This window comes from Olea europaea, chromosome 13 (genome assembly GCF_002742605.1).
Source record: "Olea europaea var. sylvestris chromosome 13, O_europaea_v1, whole genome shotgun sequence".
Classification (NCBI taxonomy): Eukaryota; Viridiplantae; Streptophyta; class Magnoliopsida; order Lamiales; family Oleaceae; genus Olea; species Olea europaea.
Genome location: NC_036249.1, coordinates 4,571,055 through 4,593,998, shown reverse-complemented (window position 1 = coordinate 4,593,998; position 22,944 = coordinate 4,571,055). Strand labels below are relative to the sequence as shown.

The 22,944-nt window shown below is 30.3% G+C and overlaps 1 protein-coding gene and 1 long non-coding RNA gene across 3 annotated transcripts in view; both read left to right on the top strand.

Moving 5' to 3' along the window:
- Nucleotides 1-2,300: 2,300 nt before the first annotated feature.
- Nucleotides 2,301-4,687, top strand: LOC111407349. 2 transcript variants are annotated; one of them, XR_002705094.1, is made up of 3 exons: nucleotides 2,301-2,649; nucleotides 3,054-3,173; nucleotides 4,220-4,687. It is a non-coding gene; the product is annotated as an uncharacterized LOC111407349 (long non-coding RNA). The 2 variants fall into 2 exon arrangements; XR_002705093.1 differs by lacking the exon at nucleotides 4,220-4,687 and adding an exon at nucleotides 3,729-4,212.
- A 17,819-nt stretch (nucleotides 4,688-22,506) lies between these two features.
- The window catches only part of LOC111407348 (early endosome antigen 1-like), a 6,478-nt gene continuing 6,040 nt past the window's right edge, over nucleotides 22,507-22,944 (top strand). The window contains exon 1 of the mRNA XM_023036772.1: nucleotides 22,507-22,757. The gene's annotated coding sequence lies outside the window, so the exon portion shown is untranslated. The remainder of the gene's footprint in view (nucleotides 22,758-22,944) is intronic.

Below are 22,944 nucleotides of genomic sequence, written 5' to 3'. Positions count from 1 at the left end.
TTTTGTCAATTTCGGTACCTTTAGGCACTGGATCGCACTTCAAGTCGATAATTAGTGCGGACTCCGGCAATCCAAATCGTGCAAACATTTTGGTTCACCTTGAACCAAGCCTCAAATCATTTTCGACAGACCACCGATCTGTTTACCATTTCATGAATTAATTGAGCGGATAATTTTAGCTACGGTAACCTTGCAACATGTCCTATACAATTCTTCTCCAACTGACGCTTTTGTTGTGGATCCAATTTGTCGAGGACAATTGATATGTATTTTGTGTTGCTCACCTGTGACACATGGGCCGGAACACGTTTTTCCTCCGAAATTTTATATCGGTGTGTCATACTCATCTACAAATCAAAACAAATGAAAACAACACTTTAACAAATAGTATGAGAACGTACAAACTAAATCAAATATAGCATTCTTGTTTATAATGCAGTAAAAGAAAAATGATTTTTACAATACAATGGTTTGATAAAATACCATATCTAAACTAAGCTGTTTAATTGTTGAAATTAAAACAAACCTCGATTAATACCAAAACATTTTAAAATAGATCATGTTATTGAAGTAGAAATAGAGAATGGGTAGTTCTAAAACCTTATACCCTGCTCAGTGGCGAATCCAGCACCAAATTCTAGCTAGGGCAGAGGTTGACCATTATCCATTGACCATCGACAATCAACAACCATAATAGCCCGGTCATTTATTAAAATTTGATTAAATAATATTAAAAGTTATTCAATATATATGTAAATGAGATTTCTTTATTTTATTGAATTTATTTACAGAGTGCAATTAATTATAGGTCTTTTTCTTGCGGCTTAATCATGTGACTTAATGATATGAGATATGAAATAAGGTTTTTACAAATGGATCTTATACATATCTTAATGCTGATTCATTTAGGAGTCTGAAATGAAATAAGATGAAATAGGGGTTTTTACAAATTCCTACAGGTTGTTTGACATCCTAAATATGGCTTCTGATCTGAATGTGGAACTCTCTAAGAATACTGTCATTTAGGGTCTCAAGGTTTGGGAAGTTATTGAAATTATTCATTATTGTCACCTCATCACCATATAATTTTCTTGGAATACAAATAAACCCAACAACAGCAGATCTTGACATAGAAAAACACCCAAAAATCAAATATTTTTTCAAAGTGACCCAAACGGCCAAACCCAAGTTCCGAGTACTTCCAACTTCGTCTTCCAAGTTCCAACAGGTAATAGACAACACTGCAACAGTGAACAGTCCAAGTCAATACTCAACATTCAAATTTTTCAACATTCACAATTCACAAATCACATAACATAGATGATAAATCTTGGATGCAGTGGCATAAAACAAAAACAAAACCAAAAAAAAGGAGAGAAGAGAAATGGCTCACATTCGACAGAAAACGCTATTACGCTACCGACTTGCCGTTTCCTTCCCTTCAGCTTCGCCCAATCCCCAATCGCCGACCGGCGGCCCCTTCCTTCTCTTTCAACCACGAAATTGCCCCAGATCCCTCCCAATCGCTCTTTCAGATTTCACAACAAGTAAATGTAATCGATTTGAAATTTGAGGGTTATAAAATTGGGGTTAATTTGGGGAGAAATGAACATGAGTCTTGGGCGTGGAAGTAGAATTTCCTAATAGGGGCATTTTTGTCTAAATAATTAAAAAATGTGGACATTTTTACAAATGATTAGGTGAAATTGGACATTCTATGAAATTTCCTCATGTAGAAAATGCACAGTACATTCAATGCAGCACCGATATCATTCAGTAAGAGGATATTTCACTGCTTTTGATCAGAATGAATTTTTAGCTATGTATTGATGAAAAATTTGTGATTAGAAAATGAATTTTTTTTTTAGATTTAAGTGTTATATTATTTATTGAAGAATGTGTTATTAAAATGATGTTAAAACACTATTTAAAAATAGAATTAATCTACTTGTACAATTGTTGTTGATAATAATGGATGACAACATTGCTTTTGTCCAAATCTGATCCATTAATTTTAAAAACAATTTTTGAAATGGATGAATGTAATGTTGACAAGTATAATTGTTAATCAACATTGTAAGAAATGATTGTACAAGTAGCATGACTCTTAAAAATATCCCGCTATATTAAAAGGGGGAGTTTTTGTTGGCACTATTTCTATGGATGTGTGCCCTTTTATTTATTTTTTTATTTTTTCTCTCTCTACAACAAGACACATTTTGGATTATACAAGGGTCAAATGAAACACGCTCACTTCTTTCACACACCAAATTGACAGTCTTTCCCGTACCTTTCCTTTCCTTTCCGTTCCTTTTCCCTTTCTTTCGATGAAGCCCTCACCACTAGCTCCACCCCTGATGTGTCACCTCAACGCTTCCATTAGTCACAGAATTAATCTAAATGTCCAGGATAGAGATTCACAGAATAGTGCCAGAATAGAGATGAAGCTGGGTCCCACACGTGTATAAAAAATTGGCAACAAAATTGCGGGCCCACATGATTGTGTCTTTCCTATAAGGATTCTGTAAGCCAAGCAAAACTCTGGCGTCCACTTTGTATCATTGGCCGACGTTAACATTCGCCACCTTAACTTAACATCTCAATCGACGTCCTTCGCATCCTACGACATTTCTAATGATTCCACTGCCGGTGAGTTTCCACACATCCTCAGTCCTTTGAATTTTAGTCCAATTTTTTGAAATATTTTTGATGAATCAGAAACGCCCTTCACATCATTGGGAATTTCTAATGATTCCACTGCCAGGGAGTTTCCACATATTCTTAGTCCTTCGAATTTCAGTTCAAATTTTTGGAAATATGTTTGGTGAATTGGAAAAAGAATTCGGTTGTTTGAACTGAAAGGTTGCATTAAAGGATTGTAACACGTGATTTTGAGGCTAGGTATGTTGTTAGGCCGAACTTTAAAGGGAAAAAGTGCTGGTATAATTGTAGGCCCAGAATGTAAAGCTATGTTGCAAGAAATTACATTGTTTGTACTTTCTTTTCAAGTTTCGTCAATATGGATAGGTCTTAATTGATACTAACATTTGCAGGATCATCGTCAATTTGGGCAGCGATGCTATGAGTTCCTTGACCACTTCCCTCATGATGGGCCATTATTTTTGAAAATATGTTGAGAATCTACCAATGGGATACCTAATAGTCATATCGGCGTAAGTTGATAATTTACCTGTGATTTGTTTTCCCCCTTTCACTGGATTCAAAGAAAATATGTGAGAATTAATATTTCAGTTTATTTTCCATGATGTTTAATATGCTAAATTTATAACTCTCCATCAAAGAAGTGCAGCAAGTTAATTGTAGGAATTGAAGAGTAAGATGAGATCTTGTAACACAAATTCACCGAACTCTGGTTTGCAATATTTAAAATGGATAATGATAAATTTCAAACTAATCAGCCCCTCTCTCTCCTTATGCCACGATTGCCATGAATATTTTTAAGTTTTAAGAGTGCCATCTATCAATTTCTATTTTTGGATGCTTTTGAGGACTGTTGATATAGAAAATACATATTTATGTCCTTGCTTTGGAGTTTTATATATCCAAACTAATTGTTAACTCTAAAGCTTGTTATATGTTTCCAATCTAGCATAACAGTTGAAACAGATATGAATGGCACAGACTATTAAATTATATATTTTTGTTAGGCACTTGATGTTAGTAAAATGAACTTCAGATACTCAGCTACTATGTGCTGCATTTTGTAGGCAAAGATTTGCTAGGGTTGAATGTAAACATACTTGGGGCTACTCAAAAGCCCTCAGGAATTGAGTTGATGTTCTCACATCCATCGCATGAGTAGTTGAAGCAAGTGAATAATTTGAAATTTGAGTTATTTCATGGATATATTGAACTTATAATAGTACCTCAAAATTCACTTAGACTTGCACATGGAATGTTGTGTAGCCCTGTAAGGATTTTGATGGTAAAAAGGTAAAGAAGAAAATGTGTGTTATAATGAAGTTGTCGTTGTAAGAGATGACATTTTCCTGATTGTTACAAGTTTTTCTACAATTATTGTTTTATATTTGTAAGTTGTCATTCCAATTTTTAAGCAACCATCAACAAGAAAATGGAGGGAGGCAGAGATCCTTTCTCTGGTTTTGGTAACGCTTTCGGTTGTTTCAGTGGCTTTGGTGGCCAAAGAAGCTTAATGTCAAGGGTTTTTTTTGTTTGTTTGTTTTTTGTTTTTTTGTAGGAATGACGCACTTAATGACCCCTTGTTCACACATCCATTTAGCAACATGTTTGAGTCAAGCTTTTTTTGTTCCACTAGCAATTCATTTATGGATCCGTGTGCTGGATTTCTTGAACGTCAACCCCTCACAACTTAGTAGATCTAATGGACCAATTATTGAAGAGTTGAATATAATGATGAAAATGAAGGATGATTTTTTTCTTCCAAAGATGCATTCTTTAATTCACGCTGGTTGATAGTGACAATTGTAGCGGTTTTTGAGCCTTCTTTGATGACCTATCACTGTGTATACAAGATCCTATGAAGTACATCAATTCATTTTGAATAGGATTCAAAATAAGATGCATCCAGGCACAGCAATCAATGGATACTTACTGCTTCTCATTAGAACCTATTGGAAAAAAGGTTTTGTTTTACAAGTATTTATTACTTATTTGATATCAATGCTCAAGTGCTACCTTATCACAAGTCTTTTTATATTATTTTTGCCACCTATCATTAGATGTCTTTGTTTATCATTTTTACGAGTTTCACGCTTCATCAAATAGGAAATTGTCAGTCAGATAAGATAATTGTATTGGGCGGTGCCTGCTATTATTTACTATACAAAAGTAATCTGTCCCTATTAAACAAGCCTAGAAAATAAGGTCGTGGTTGGTTTGTCATTTTCGGCCCATTTTCCGTTTTCCATTTTCGAAAACGCGGAAAACGCGTTTGGTCCGTCGTTTGAAAAACGTATTTTTGAAAACGAGTTAAAATTTATAACTGAAAACACAAAATAACTTTTTAGCGTTTTCAGTTATAAATGTCGAAAACGCTCAAAATGCGGAAAATGAGCGTTTTCGGGGAAAACTAAAAATCTTTTTGAAAATGAAAATGGAAACCAATCATGCGTTCTCTTTGTGTTTCAGTTTTATATTTTGAGTTTTGAATTCGTTTTGGGTTTTGTGTTTTGAGTGTTTGTTTTGAAATAGTTGAAAATACGTTCTTTTCGTTATTTTGAAAAACCGTTTCTCAAAACAACAAAATGGAAAGCATGCTTACTTTGAAATTTTCTATACCACGACGACAACACCGCACCACCAGACAACACCGTCGCCACCATCAACATTGCAGAAATCAACCAAAATCAACCCCACTGCCACCTCCATGAACCGTCAACCACTGTTACTAGCACCACCAATCTAATGCCAACCGAAATGAACACAACCACTGCCTGACATCGCCACCACCACCACCACACAGCACCACTGCGGTCGCCACCACCAAAATCAACACAACCACCATTGCACCAGTCACCACACTGCACCAACCGACACATCAAAAAATAAGAAAATCAAAAAAATCCACAAATCAGTAGATTACCCGCCTGGCTTGATTCGGCCCCATTGGTTCAAAATTGGTCATGACCCATGGGTTTATTGGTTGCGCCATGATGAGGCAATGCTAGGTTTGGTGGTCCGCGGTCGTGAGTCGTGTCGCCGACGTTGAAAATCGAGGTTGCAGTGTCCGAGTTCGCTGTTGAATAAACACAGCTGGAGAGTTGGATTCATCGATGAATAGGTCACTACCATCAACCACGTCGCGAGGAACTGCATCTTCTCTGTCCAAACCATTTCCAGGCAAGAGAGAGAGGTAGAGACGGGAGTCTTCAAAATGGATGCATTTTCCGCTTTTTGAAGTTTTCCAAGTTTTCAACAGAAAACGTCCAAAATGATAAAAACATCGTTTTCTGATTTCTGTACAATTTTATTTTTGTTTTCAAAAACGCATTTTGGATAACGGGAAAGAGAATGCATTTTCGCCATTTTGGAAAATCGAAAACAGAAAACGGTCCGAAAATAGCAAAGAGAACGCACTAGCTTCCAATCAAATCTCTTAATATTATTTTGTAGCCTATAATCATTTCATGTGCTTAAGTTTGACGTAATCAATGCATAACACATAATGCCCTTGTTTGAGCCACATTTTTCAACTAAAATAGATTTTTTAACAGTGATTTGATATCATTTCAGTTACACATTCTTCAATAAAATAATACTATACGCAAATAAAAAAAATTTCCTTATTTTTTAACCACACATTTTCTATCAATACACTATTCTAAAATTCATATTCTTCACAAAAATGAGGCTCAAACGAGGGCAATATTTTTTGTATCTACTCGATTATATAGTTAATTACATTATGGCACGTGCGTCTCACTAGTAATTTTTACAAAGAATGAGAATCAAACGTGTGCTATATAAAAAATGGAATGAGAAGGTACTATAGTTATAATAGTGAATTCTTTCATACTATAACAATTTTTTTCAATCATATGACTAAAAATGACGTCGTTTTGATTTCAATTATTTTCGTGATTCTGACATTTTTGCTTTTCCTCAATTCATGCATAGCACTTCTTTACCTTTTTTCCATTTTCAAACACTACAGCCTCTTTACTTCTTCATTTTTCCACACAAATCACCCATTATTTCTTCTTCTCACTAAAGTTCACTGGATTCTTTTTTCCTTTTTCCCTCTATATGTTCACTGGATTCTTTTTTCCTATTTCCCTATATATATATATATATATATATATATATATCTTTGTTTTATTATGATAAAATATAATTTTTTCAGTATTAATTAATTAATATTTAATTTTGATTTTAATTATTTCAATTTAATTTAAAAAATTTATAATAACTTTTTTTTGGTTTTATTTTCCATTTCTTTTTTTTTTTTATCTATTTTTACCTACAATTACAGTACAAAACAATATTATTTCTCTGTGTTGAATGGCAAAACAACGTCGTTTATTTCATTAATATGATAAAAATATTGAATGTATCTTATATATAATTATAAAAAAATATTAATAATTTTATTAATGATAATTAAATCTTGATCAATGTATGTTATAATCGACTCCCCTCTACCAACTGATTGTTCAAACGGTAGAAGTACTATTTGCTATAAGGGGCGTTTGTTTTCCATTTTTGTAAAAATGATAATGAAAAATATAATCGTTATGGGCCTCACACAAGAGTTAGAAATTCAAATTTGGTGGCTTGATGTGATGGATAACGGTAATATTTTTCATTTTAATGGAAAAGTAATGGAGAACAAATGGGGGCTAAGTAAATAAATTTAAATTTTTGGACGAATTTGCAATCATGATATCTAAATTATATAGATGATTATGTTTTACATGCAAATTAATTACTCTTATCATTAATGTAGTAGAAAGATAGCTAATTTTATTTTAGCACTTTGAAGTGTGGATATCTTGAATTACCCAAGTTATAACATCTCCACATATCCTATCAGTATCTAAAAAACTAAGCAAGTTAATAAGAAAATAAAAAGAAAAATTAAATGAACAAAAGAAATTCCCTTCTGCTGAACCTTCGTTACACAATTTTGCTTTGGGAAAAGTTCAAAAATCAGGTGTTAAGTATGACACAATTCAATTCTCAAGTCTCAAGTTTAAAAATTCAGAACTCAGGTATTGATTAATTAATTAAATATATTTATTATTTAAATATAATAAGATCACAGTTGCACAACTAATAGTCACAGATATACAATTATAGGTCACAAATGATTTTATTGGTCACATATTATAAAATTAATTGGTCACATATTATGTCGAGGTCACAAATAAAAAATTCAACAGGTTACAGATTGTTTCATTGGTCACAGATAAAAAAAATTATAGGTCACAATTAATCCATCGGTCACATATTTACAAATTTGTTGGTCACAAATTATTTTTTAGTCATATATTATCGAATTTTAAGGTCACAGTGGAATAGTCACCCCACCCACCCGCACACATACACCCCACACCACGCACACACACAATCACAACCACGCCATTGTCGTCGCGATTTGAACTTTGAAGCTAAATTCCGGTCGATTGGGGGCATTGCAGGATGAATTAAAAGCATAGCTGTGATCGTCTGGGCAAGGGCTATTGGCCGGCAGTGGTCCGTGACCATGGGTATCGCCGGAGCCACCAAAATTGGATGAAAAAGGCTGCGTTTCAGGGGGCAGCGCAGGCGGACAGGAGATCTGCAATTTCGATTGATTGGGTGGCTTATAGGATGAATTGTGACCATGTTTGGGATCATCTGGATGTGGGCTATTGGCCGACAGTGGTCCGCGACCATGGGTGTCGCCGGAACAGGAGAATCCGGTTGAAATAGAATGCAGCAGTTCGAAACTTTGGCCGTGATTTTCTGCAAATTTCGGCGAGTTGGTAGCCGGTGGTTAGGTGGAGGTTGTAGAGGGCAGTGAGGTCAGTCTATTGGTGGTTGGGTCCGGTGGCCAAGGTGGCCGGAAAGTGGTCGGTGGCACTAGAGTTGTGGTCAAATGGAGAGAGAAATGAATGAGAAAGGAAGTGACGAGATTGATTTGGGGAATTGATTAGGGTTTTTAATTGAATTGGTTGAATTAACTATATATAATACCTGATGTTTGCATAGATAAATTTTATCCCTGAACTTTGAATTTGAACTTTTAAGTGCCTGGTTTTATGTAATTTCCTCTTTTGCTTTTGTAAATTCAATTTCGCATTCAAGGCACAAGCCTAAAATGATCCTTTGTCCCTTGAATTTCAGTTTAGTAAATAAAGCCACTCTAGATATCTAGAAATTAAACATGATACTCTTTATTATTCTTCTCTTGCACAGAAACAAAAAGCAAAAACCCAATAAGAATATGGACGTTTGAGAATTAAACTTCTCTTTATTATACCTTTCCTTTGACTTGACATAATGATTTAAAAAAAAAGGTTGAACCCCAAACTTGAGGGTCCCTACCGTCTCATCCTTACCCTAGAGTTTTATGAAGGATGTGAAACGTGAGATGTGTTTCAGCAAGTTAGAAAATAAGAGCTGTCTGTACACCGGACCTACAAGGAGTCCAAAGTATGTCTCAGAAATTGAACTCTCACGTTGCGGCTTCGCATGAGATAACTTTACTCATATCTTTTGCACCACTGAATTATGTTCCGAGGGTTGACTTGATATAATGATTTATGTACACATAAGGTGGTTAGATGTCAAACTTTTCTCAACCAAATTGGAAAAAAAAGGAAAAAATAAAAAAATAACTTTCCAACTCTCTTTTTGAGACATCATCTGTATCCGTAGATAAATCATTATGTACGAGTAACATTATTTTCCTAACAATCGAACATGAGTTTAACTTTACTCTTTTTTCCTTGCCCATAAACATAAAACTAAAAACCCAATAAGAATATGGAAATGAAAGACAAATTTTGGAATACACATACACATGAACAGAGAATATAATACCTTCCTTTTGAGGCCCTGTAATCTGGATACAAGAGAATTGAGTTGCAGAACAACGTCTTCGCGGGAGAGATTAGAATCCGTGGCCTCAGATCAAAGCTGGTCCTGTGATTATTGGGGCTCGAGGTAGAGTCCAAAAATTAGGCCCCCCAAAATCAACATAAATGAAAAATTCAACGGTGTATTATGCAACATATCGTCAACTTAAAACTTAACATTAAAAAAACAAACAAATATCTTAATTATCTCACAATTAATGAAAAAAAAACTATTTTCTTTTCCCTTAGTTTTGTATTTAAAAAAAAAAAAATTGGGCCAAAATAGGCCCCCTATGGTTTTGGGCTTGAGGCACAGGCCTCATTTGCCTAGCCACAGGACCGGCTCTGCCTCAGCTACACCGGAGATGACGGCAATTACCTCTTTTTCGAAGACACGATGGTTGGCGTGGATCGTTTTCTTGTAGTGCTGGAAGGGAACCCCGAGGAATTGATGTTCCAGTTTCGAAGACTCAGCCAGTTGGCCAATCTTTGATGATGGAATTGTGGTGGCGGCAGCGCCGAATCCTGCAGCTGAAGAGGCGCCATCGGTAGTGGAGTTGCCGTTGGGGAGTTGCATGTTAGTTTCCAGTGATGATGACATCTCTATAGATTGGGAAAGGCAAAATGAATGGCTGAACCATTAGAAGCTCTTATGCGCCTCGTGGAATGTGATTTGGCTTGACGAATTTGTTAGGTACCAAGTTGCGGGGAAAGAAAGATTAGGCTAAGAGCCTGTTTGAGAATGATTTTGAGAATTAATTTTTTGATCATTGGGAGAAAAGTGAGGTTCATCTGTGAGAGAAAAAGTCAAATATAATGGCTGAAATAGTGAATAACGATCAAAAAATCATTTTTTTGGGGCAAAAAAGCACTCCCAAACAAGCCGTAACTAGAATTTTACATTTTAAAAAGTCAAACTCTTAAAATTATATTTTAAAAGATTATTTAAATTAACATTTTAATTTAGAAAACGAACTCTTTATAATTAAATGCATTTATAGTATTTCAATTTTCAATGTAAAAAAATAATATAATAATCTATAGAAAAGTTAGTTAGAATAAAAAATGGAATAATAATAATTTTTTTTTGAGAATAGTGAAATTAAGTGTTAAATATAAAGAGCTCTTGCTTTAAAATTATAGATATTCTCTAAATAACAAAATATGTTCTTTAAAATAAATAGTTTATTGGAGATACTCTTAAAACTTAGATAGCCAAAATCACTCTCTATGATTAAATGCATTCAAAATATTTCAATTTTCAATGTAGAAAAATAATAAATGGTCTAGAGAATAGTTAATTAAAATAAAATATAGAAAAAAATAATAAATTTTTTTGGAAGTAATAAAATTAAGTGTTAAATATAAAGAGCTCGTTGGAATAAATTAAAATTTCAACTCTCTAAATTTAATGATGTTCTCCAAGTGATATATAGTGTAGTAAAGAAAGAGAATGTCAATTAATAAAAAAAGAAGAATTAGAAACCTTTTTAGAAGAATACTATGAAAACTTTAAGGAAGAAGAAGAAGAAACATGTTTAGATTTTGTAGAAATTGAAAAAATATATAATTTGTTAGTAACAGAACAAGATATAGAAAACATGATTAGTAAACTAGAAAAATTAGAAATTTTAGGAGAAAATGTATTAAAATATTGGGAAAAGGATAAAGTTTTTTGTGAAATAAAAATAAAAAATCCAGAATATATAATAAAAACAAAAAATATTGAAGCTACAAACCAAGATCAGGAAGATTTTAAGATGCATATAAAAGATTTATTAAAATTAGGAGTAATTAAAAAATCAGAAAGTCCACATAGATCAGCAGCTTTTATAGTTAGAAAACATTCAGAAATTATTAGAGGAAAAAGAAGAATGGTAATTAATTATAAAAGATTAAACGATAATACAATAGATGATGCCTATAATATTCCAGATAAAACAGTTTTAATAAATAAGATACAAGATTGTAATATTTTTAGTAAGTTTGATTTAAAATCTGGTTTTTGGCAAGTAAAAATGCACCCAGATTCAATATAATGGACAACCTTCACTAGCCCAGAAGGACATTTTGAATGGTTAGTTATGCCATTTGGATTAAAAAATGCCCCTAGTATTTTTTAAAAAAAAAATGGATAGTATTTTTAGTAAGCATAATAAATTTATTATAGTTTATATAGATGATATTTTAGTATTTAGTAAAAATAGGAGAGAACATAGAGGTCATTTACAGATTCTCTTTTCAGAATTTATTAGACATGGTTTAATTATAAATAAAAAGAAAATATTTTTATTTAAAGAATATATAGAATTTTTAGGAGTAAATATAGGAAAAGGAAAAATAGAGTTACAACCTCATATAGCTCAAAAAACTTTAGATTTTTCAGATAAACTTGAAGACCTTAAGCAGTTAGAAAAATTTTTAGGATTAGTTAATTATGCTAGACCCTTTATTAAAGATTTAGAAAAAATTGCAGGATCCTTATATGGGAAAACTTCACCAGAAGGTCAAAGATATTTTAATATAGAAGATATTAAATTAGTCCAAAAAATAAAAGAGAAATTAAAAGACTTACCTAAATTATCTATACCATTAGAAACAGATTATTTAATTATAAAAACAGATGGAAGTATAACAGGATGGGGAGCAATTCTAATTTCAAAACCCAATAAATATGCAGATAAGGATAGTGAAAAAATTGTAAGATATAATAGTGGAAACTATAAAGAAAAAGGTAATATAAGTAACATAGATTTAGAATTACTTGTAGTTAATTATGCATTAGATTCTTTTGAATTATTTATTATTTCTAAAAAGGAAATTACTTTAAGGACAGATTGTGAAGCAATAGTAAGTTTTGTTAATAAAATGAAATTAGAAAATAAAAGAAGTAATAGAAGAAGATGGTTAAATTTTATAGATAGAATTACTAATACTGTATTAGTAATTAATTTTGAACATATTAAAGGAAGTGATAATCAGATAGCAGATATTTTAAGTAGAATATTTAAAAATAAAGAATATGATTGATTATTTCTTTTAGAATTTGCAGATGCAAAGACCAAGAGGTCCTAGGCCAAGATTGCCAACAATTGATAGTTCAAGTTCACAGACTAATTTAGCACAGACTCATGACAAGTTAAGATTTGGTAATGTAGAATTACTTTGTTTTCCAAATAGTAATATTAGCTTTAAGACATTATCTCATATTTCAATTTCAAAATCAGAAAAATGTATTTTAGATAATTTATGGATTTCCTATAATAAAAATCCTAAAGATCAAAGATACTTTTTAGCATGTTTAAATGCTCTTTCAGAACATTTTAGCCAAGATCATAAGAAATTTAAATGTTACGTTGTTTTTCAAGGCAGACTTCCAGGAGTTTATCATACTTGGATAGAAGTATCAGATTGTATAAAAAATTTTCCAAACCCTTTATATAAAGGTTTTTATTCAGTCTCAGAAGCATTAGACGAATGTAGAAAGCATTTAGGAATTAATTATTTTATAGTCCCTTCATTAAAAAATGTTTCAGATCAGCCATTAGATTTTTCTTCAAATTTTTGTCAACATTGTGAATGCATGACTAGAAATTTTAAAATTTTAAACGAATCAAATCAGATTTTACAACAAGAAAAATTAGTTTTACAAAAGAAGATTTCTGATCTAGAACAAGAAATTATTAAAATAAAAATTCTAAATTCAGATTTTCAGTCAGTTTCTGGTACTATAGAGCCCAAAAAATCTATAGCTAGTCCAGCTCAAACGGTAGCTGGTAAAGACTTAACAAATCCGTTTATGGTTCTGGACTTACCAAAAGCCTAACAGACTCAGGAGGCTGTTGATTCTCCTACTTTTCAATTTAATCAGACTCAACAGGCTGAAAATCCTGTTACAGAAAATAAAATTACTGAAGAACAGACTCAGCAGACTGTAAATTCTGCTACTAGATTGATTAGTCCAACAGATTTAAAACAGAAAAGTCCAGTTAATCTTACACCAGAATCATTTCAATCATCACAAGATTCAGAGCAAATTACTCAATCAGATATAAAAAGATTGAAAGAAATGTTTGATAAAATAGAAGAATTACATCAACAAGTTAAACAAAAGACCTCAAAGAAGAAGAAGTTGCAGATAAAGAAGAAAAACAAAGGCAAAAAGAAAATTGATCTTAAAGAAAATTATGAGGATAATACAGAAGAAGACAATAATTCAGAAGGCTATACTGATGGAGGAGCATCTTTAGACAGCATTGGCCGACACAATTATGAGACAAGATAAGGATTCAAGAAAGATCTACAAAGAAAGACTTAGCTGGAAAAGAGACATTTGGCAAACCTTCAAAAAAGTTCAGAAATTATTGTACAAAAGACAGACTTTTACTGTTTTCTTTTTGAAAATATTGTAACGAATCTTACTGTTTTATAAAGTAAGATTTGACAATTAAACTTTTTACTATTTTCTTTTTGACGTTTTTGAAAAAGCAAAGATTCTTTACTTTTGAAAAACGCGTTTTCTTTCTTTTTCTTCCCTATATAAGAAGTTATTCTTTCATGTGTAAACACACAGAATAGAGAAAAATAATACAAGCTCTTTGTTTCTTGGAAACATGTTCTAATTTTCTCTCTTCCCCGAAATGGAAATTCTTAATTGTTTTTATTCTTAGATATGATAATATCCTACAAAAAATATTTATGTTTTTTAAACTACTGATGGACCATTCCGGTAGGTATGTTTTATTGTTCTAAGATATGGTACTAATAATCAATATTAGTCCCAGATCTTTAAAGAACAAATGTTATTTTTGAGATTTTTGCTTATGAAAATCTCTTGTAAAGTTTTATGTTTCATGCTGAATATATGATAAGAGCATGTCTTAACTCTAAGTTAAAGTATAAACTGTTTTTAAAATAAATCCTGAGTGACCCTTCAAAGCGTAAAGGCCTAGTGGAAAGGCTAGTGAAACGCATAGAAAGGGGAAAAGGATCACTGTTTTATGAATTTTTGTTAAGGGAGTGCCAGTGGTGTCCTTGCAAAAATGGAGTTAGGCCCAAGTTCATATATCTCAGATGACATATTTTATTTTTAAAGAAAAGTTTAAAAAAAAAAAAAAAGATATTATCTTATCAAAAGATATTTCAATTAAGAAGAGTACTGAGTAGGATTCTTATAATTTGATTTTTAACCTCCTTATAATCTCCTTATAATCCTTGAAAAACTAACCTTTTTCAGGACCCCCCCCTCTTTTATTTCCTATTTATGATGAAAGAATTCAAAATATAGAAAAAAGTATGATAGCTAGTACAGAGGTAGATATGAATGATAATAATGGAATTATATATTGTAATCCAGATTTTTTATTAACTATAAAAGACTTTTCAGAAAAAATTAAAATAGGAATCCAAACACATGGATATGAAGATGTTTTTTCAGGAGAAAATGTATTAATAAGTATAGGATTTTTAGGAAGATGTAGTAATAATTCTCAAACAAAATACAAATTATATATAGATAAAGTTATAAATTTAATGAGTAGTAAAGGAATAAAAATGATTAAGTCTAAAACTTATGATTCAGAACTTTTAGCAGGATTAGAATGGGATTTAGAAAAAAATTTGGAAACTCAAGAACCAATTTTAGCCCCTCAAGAAGCTATAACATATAAAGATTTACATGGAAGAATTAGTTTAAGGTTTCGAAATTATAGTCATATAAATAGAAATAATGATTCTGAAACAGAATATAACAATAATAATAATGAAGAACAACAAAAAACTGAAGAATTTCTTAATGCAGTAGAAATAGAAATAGAAGATAGAATTATTTATCCTAAAGAATTAGAAATTAAATTATCTCCCACAGAACTCTTAAAATTAGAAGATCACTTGTTTTTAAATAAACAAATAGGAGAAAAAGAATATTTATATTATGATAATTGTAAAAATATAAGAGTAGGAATTAATATAGAGGAAATTGATAATAAAACAGAAATTTCAGAGAATAGTAATTACAAAGAATTAACAGATGAAATTATGCAAATTAAAACAGAACCAGAACAATATCAATAAATAGGTAGTTATCCTCATAGAATACCTTATACAGATTATAATGATAAAGAAAGAAATTATATAGTTAGAGGAAAAGTTAGACCTTTAGAACCTAAAATAGAATTTCAGACACCACATAAACCACAAATATTAAATATTACAGCACATGATCCTCAAACTTGGAATAATATAATAGAAGTATGGAAGAATACAATATTGGGACATTATATTAGACTAGCAAATAATATGGAATCATTAGAAATGTATAGATATTTAGAAACATTTTTGGGAGAAAGTGCTAAACCTACATGAGAAGCTTTTAAGAAAGATAAACAAACAGAATTTGAAGCATTAGTAGCATTAGGAAATAATCCTTATAACTTTGTTAGTAAGATACATGAATTATTAACAGGAGCAGATCCAAATACAGGACATTTATTAATTCAACATAAAGCTATCAGAAATCTTGAACAACTTAGTCTAAATAGATGAACTAAAGGAAAAGAAGTTAAACAATTTTTAAATGAATATCATTATCTTGTTTCTATATCAGGTAATACTTTTAATCAAGAATTAGGTAAAAAATTATTCCATAAATTACCAGGCCCCTTAGGATTAGAAATAACAAAAAGATGGAATGAAAATAAGAATGTTATAGAAAGACCAGATCATTTATGGAGTATAGGAATAAGAACACAATTCATAATGCAATGTTTAGAAGAAAAATGTGTTGAATTTCAAATCCAGAATCAACTAAAAAAGACAGATTATAAATTTTGTAAAGATATTTTTACACCTCAAACTTATGGTAATAATTTTAGAGAAAAGACCAAAAGAAAATATGATAAAAGGAAAATTGTCAACTTTTTAAGAAAAGATATTATCTTAGAAAATTTAATAGAAGAATACTCAGCATGAAACATAAAACTTTACAAGAGATTTTCATAAGCAAAAATCTCAAAAATAACATTTGTTCTTTAAAGATCTGGGACTAATATTGATTATTAGTACCATATCTTAGAACAATAAAACATACCTACCGGAATGATCCATCAGTAGTTTAAAAAACATAAAATTTTTTTGTAGGATATTATCAAATCTAAGAATAAAAACAATTAAGAATTTCCCTTTCGGGGAAGAGAGAAAATTAGAACATGTTTCCAAGAAACAAAGAGCTTGTATTATTTTTCTCTATTCTGTACTTTTTCCACAATTAGTCTCAAAACTAATTCTTGCTGGTTTTAAGATATCTTGGTAACTATAAAAATTCCCATCCATTTGTTGGGCTTCTATAGGTTCCTTTGACTTTATTATATATTTTTCTGGTATGTTCTTTTATTAATTACTCAATGACTACATCCTGAATCTATTAAACCTAAACAAATTATTTCAAAATTTTCTATTCTAACATAACATTTTACTTTAATACTNTTCAAATAGAATTATCAGAAATAAAAATATTAAGAAAAAGAATAGAAAACTTAGAAGATATGCAAAGATATATTTTACAAAAACTAGAACTATTGGAATTAAATAAAAAAGGAAAAAATCCAGAAATTACTCCTGAACCAGAATTAGTTCAAGTTTTTTGTAATTCAGAAAAATTAAAAATTATTAAAGTAAAATGTTATGTTAGAATAGAAAATTTTGAAATAATTTGTTTAGGTTTAATAGATTCAGGATGTAGTCATTGTGTAATTAATAAAAGAATCATACCAGAAAAATATATAATAAAGTCAAAGGAACCTATAGAAGCCCAACAAATGGATGGGGATTTTTATAGTTACCAAGATATCTTAAAACCAACAAGAATTAGTTTTGAGACTAATTGTGGAAAAAGTACAGAATATAGTTTACCTAAAGACTCAGTATGGGTAAGAGAATTATCTTTAAATACAGATTTAATTTTAGGATTAAGTTTCTTATTAAAAGATAATGGTAGCATAATAGTCAGTAAAGATTATATGCAATTACAAATATTTACAATTTGTGCACCTACTTATACTAAGATTATTCCATCAGAGTATGTTGTTCCATCAGAGTATGCTGAGAAGCGTGGTGGGATTAAAGAAAAAGAAAAAGAATGTGAGTGTAGTAAAGAAAGAGAATGTCAATTAATAGAAAAAGAAGAATTAGAAAACTTTTTAGAAGAATACTATGAAAACTTTAAGGAAGAAGAAGAAGAAACATGTTTAGATTTTGTAGAAATTGAAAAAATATATAATTTGTTAGTAACAGAACAAGATATAGAAAACATGATTAGTAAACTAGAAAAATTAGAAATTTTAGGAGAAAATGTATTAAAATATTGGGAAAAAGATAAAGTTTTTTGTGAAATAAAAATAAAAAATTCAGAATATATAATAAAAACAAAAAATATTGAAGCTACAAACCAAGATCAGGAAGATTTTAAGATGCATATAAAAGATTTATTAAAATTAGGAGTAATTAAAAAATCAGAAAGTCCACATAGATCAGCAGCTTTTATAGTTAGAAAACATTCAGAAATTATTAGAGGAAAAAGTAGAATGGTAATTAATTATAAAAGATTAAACGATAATACAATAGATGATGCCTATAATATTCCAGATAAAACAGTTTTAATAAATAAGATACAAGATTGTAATATTTTTAGTAAGTTTGATTTAAAATCTGATTTTTGGCAAGTAAAAATGTACCTAGATTCAATAAAATGGACAGCCTTCACTAGCCCAGAAGGACATTTTGAATGGTTAGTTATGCCATTTGGATTAAAAAATGTCCCTAGTATTTTTCAAAAAAAAATGGATAGTATTTTTAGTAAGCATAATAAATTTATTATAGTTTATATAGATGATATTTTAGTATTTAGTAAAAATAGGAGAGAACATAGAGGTCATTTACAGATTCTCTTTTCAGAATTTATTAGACATGGTTTAATTATAAATAAAAAGAAAATATTTTTATTTAAAGAATATATAGAATTTTTAGGAGTAAATATAGGAAAAGGAAAAATAGAGTTACAACCTCATATAGCTCAAAAAGCTTTAGATTTTTCAGATAAACTTGAAGACCTTAAGCAGTTACAAAAATTTTTAGGATTAGTTAATTATGCTAGACCCTTTATTAAAGATTTAGGAAAAATTGCAGGATCCTTATATGGGAAAACTTCACCAAAAGGTCAAAGATATTTTAATATAGAAAATATTAAATTAGTCCAAAAAATAAAAGAGAAATTAAAAGACTTACCTAAATTATCTATGCCATTAGAAACAGATTATTTAATTATAGAAACAGATGAAAGTATAACAGGATGGGGAACAATTTTAATTGCAAAACCCAATAAATATGCAGATAAGGATAGTGAAAAAATTGTAAGATATAATAGTAGAAACTATAAAAAAAAAGGTAATATAAGTAGCATAGATTTAGAATTACTTGCAGTTAATTATGCATTAAATTCTTTTGAATTATTTATTATTTCTAAAATAAACCAACCCAAGAAGTAGAAAATATAATAAATAAGTTAGATAGATTAAGTTTAAAAAATACAGGTAAAGAAAAAATAACTAGAAAATTATCTACAACATTTTATAAAATATGAATAATTTTCCTTACAGATCAAGAACTATTAGAGAAGTAGGATCATCTTCAGAACCATATGATAGAGGTAGACATAGTACTTCTAATATAAGTACAAATATAATAGAAAGAATTTTACATAGACAGCCTCAATATAATCAGAATATAGAAGAACTTATAGATCCTGAACAAGATTATAATAGATTTCAAACTCATGGTCTACAATTACTTAGTCCAGAAAATTTATATAATTGGGAAATTTTTGAATCAAGAACCCAATTTTTTAAACATACTAGAGAAGTATCAATTCAATATTTAGATGGTCAAGTAAGACAATTATCATTAATATCAGAAGAATCTAAAAAAGAATTAAGAAAAAAGAATTTTAGATTTATGCATCTAGGATTAATAGTAATAGGGATTAAAGGATTAATGAGAAAAAATTTAGGAAATAAAGTTTTATTAACTATTTATGATGAAAGAATTCAAAATATAGAAAAAAGTATGATAGTCTCAAAACTAATTCTTGCTGGTTTTAAGATATCTTGGTAACTATAAAAATTCCCATCCATTTGTTGGGTTTCTATAGGTTCCTTTGACTTTATTATATATTTTTCTGGTATGATTCTTTTATTAATTACACAATGACTACATCCTGAATCTATTAAACCTAAACAAATTATTTCAAAATTTTCTTTATATATATATATATTATGAGCATATGGTTAAAAATTTAATACATTTTTTAAATATATTTTTTAAATTGATATCTTAGAATGTAATTTTCTTGTCACTGCATATTTTGTGATGTCATCATCTTCTTCAATTCGTATTCTCACCATGTCATGTCCCTCTCTCATATATTTAGCTTCTATCTTAGTTTTATCTTTCATCTCTCTTCATTGGAATGAACAAAGTTTGATTTAGTCGAGTTTTTACCTATTATCTAATCAAATCATATACAATGGTTTGAAATTTTTCAAACCACACAGAAACAAATCAAACCATTTTTTACGATTCGATTTGATTTTCAAACCACTACTTAGCGACTTAAAAATATATATTTCAAACAAGATCAAATAGAAATATTTGTTTAAAATCTCAATACAATGCATCAAATGTAACATTCTCAACGTAGATGTTACTGTACATTATTATTAATATAAGCTCTATTATAAAAATAACACGTAACTTATTTGATTTTGCTAAAAATTATATTTTTACTATATTTTAATAAATGTCGGTGAAATATGTAGTTAGATTTTTGTAAATTTTGATAAAAGTTGATAAAATATATAGTTAAAAATCAGATAAAAGTTGTGAATCATATAAAATATGTGGTTAAAATTGAATTTGGGAAAAAATCAATTTTAATAAAATGGAGACTGAAGAAACAAAATTTTACTCATAGCAATAACAAAATTCAACTACGTTAATACAATATAATCTATATTTACTCACTAATAGCCCAAATCCTAAGTACCAATTTCTTTAAATTAAGTGGATGTATATTTTTATTCTGTATAACTGATATTGTTAAATTTCAAACGATCTTTACGTGTCGAAATCTAAATCAAACAATATCTCAGCAATTTGATCCTATTCAAATTGAGTTTTCATCAAGTCCACGTGAATCCTAACCAATGATTTCAAATCAACAATTTGACTTGATTTTACAGTTTGACAAATTTTTCGTTCAACCCTATCTCTTCATGTCCTTTGTGTCATTGCATCCCTATTTTTATCTTTGCATCTCTTTCCTTGCTCTACAACTCCTCGAATTTACAATTATGGCCCCGTTTGGGAGTAATTTTGAGAATTGATTTTGTGATCGTTAGGAGAAAAGTGGGGATCACCTCTGAGAGAAGAAGTCAAACTTTACGACTGAAATAATGAAATAACGATCAAAAAATTAAATTTTTTGGGTGAAAAATCCCTCCCAAACAAGTTCTATATGTTTAATGCCATCAAGCACCTTGCGGCAAGAATTGTGTGGTGATATATATATATATATATAATATTTCATAATTGATGCTATATACAAAATTGCACCTATGAAAATCTGAGTCCAATAACAAAGCTTGAGCACGAGCATAACTTCCAAAACTTGTAACAAAGGTATCGAGATATGTCGTCGTCGTCCCTTCGATGATTAAGGTGGTGAAAAGGAAAAATATATGTTTAAGGCTATGAACTATAATGTAAAAATATATCTGAATATTTAACAAAGACCTTGTATTTATAGAATAAGGAATACAGCTCTAATAGGATTAGGTCACCCAACGTTTTATTTACTCAAGAGTCTTGAAGAACGTAAGAGTACTAAGAACGGGTAAACATTGGAGATTTACTAAAAGTGTCGGACTATCATGGTAGGATAACATGAGGACTATAGTTGTTGAATCCTTTTAAGCTAGAGAACCTTGGAAAGGGAGAGACCATTAGGAGGCCAAAATCTTTTAAGGATGTCGGGGCACAAGGCCGACATCATGGATGTGCTAACGTAGTGGACCCCGAAGATGCTAGGATCCAGGGAAGCACCTCAAGGGTGGCTCAAGGTAATTCTTCGTGGCCATGAATGTACTTAGATTGTATTCATCGGCGTCCTTCGTGCATTCATCATCGAGGTTTAAAGATGAGATGTAGGTTGTTCGAGGAGTTCGAAGCCCTCGCATGTGATTCTCAACTCGATCACCACAGTAAAAAAATGTTATATGCAAAATATATTTAAAAAAATTGATAAAAATTACGAATTTCATCAAGTACGTGGTTAAAAACAATTTTAAAGAATGGGGCCAAACATGGATTAAATTAAACTAATATTTGCTTTTACCTATCAATTTGAAAGATAGGGAAAACCTACTATAGCTCTTGGAAAATAATTGATATTTCAGTCAGCTAAACATGTCTTTATGAACGTGATTCCCAAACTAACCACACATTGTCTAGATAATATTGGAATCAATTTAGAATTATATCCCAATTTGATAGAAATCATTTAAAATTTATTTTTAATTATGCATTCTTCAAATAAAATAATTTTATTCGTCAATTTATAACTTTTTCTTCTTTTAATAACACATTCAAAAAATAATAATTCTCGCAAAATTTATACTCAAAAAATTTACATCAAACAAACTCTATCGATAAAACGTGGAAACAAAAATAGACTTTTTAATGTTTGACATTTTTCCATTTTTGTTGAGTTAAGGATGGCGCTAACATAACTTTAATAAATGAGGGACTCATAAATAAAAAGTTCGCGAACACAACGTCGCTGAAAGAGGCCCAGAAAGAAAAAAAGGCTAAAGGCCAAACGCTCCTTCCGCCTTCAACGCGGCATCGAAAATTTAAACTTTTCAGTTTTTGACAAATTTACCCCCATCGTCCTCATTATTTTCCCTACTTTTGTTATACAATCTTGAGTCAGCAGGTGCTACTATTCGATCGAAAATCATCAATTCAACAGAAAAAAATAAGAAAAAAACGGAAACACCTTTGGATTTTCTCTCTCTAACTTTGTTCTTTCCAATCTCGAAATATCAACCAACAATTTTCACACTAATCAGCCGCCAATTTGAGGTCGTTTACTCTCACTCTATATGCTCTCTCTATCTGTATATATGTAAATGTGAATATGGAAATAGTGTAAACGCGGAGTTCCTGGGTTTTTGGGATACATTATTTAATTTAAAATTGTTTGAATATTTTTGGACTCGTATTTGTTAAGTAAGCCTGTAGCGTGAAGTTTCTTTACTTTGAAGATCAT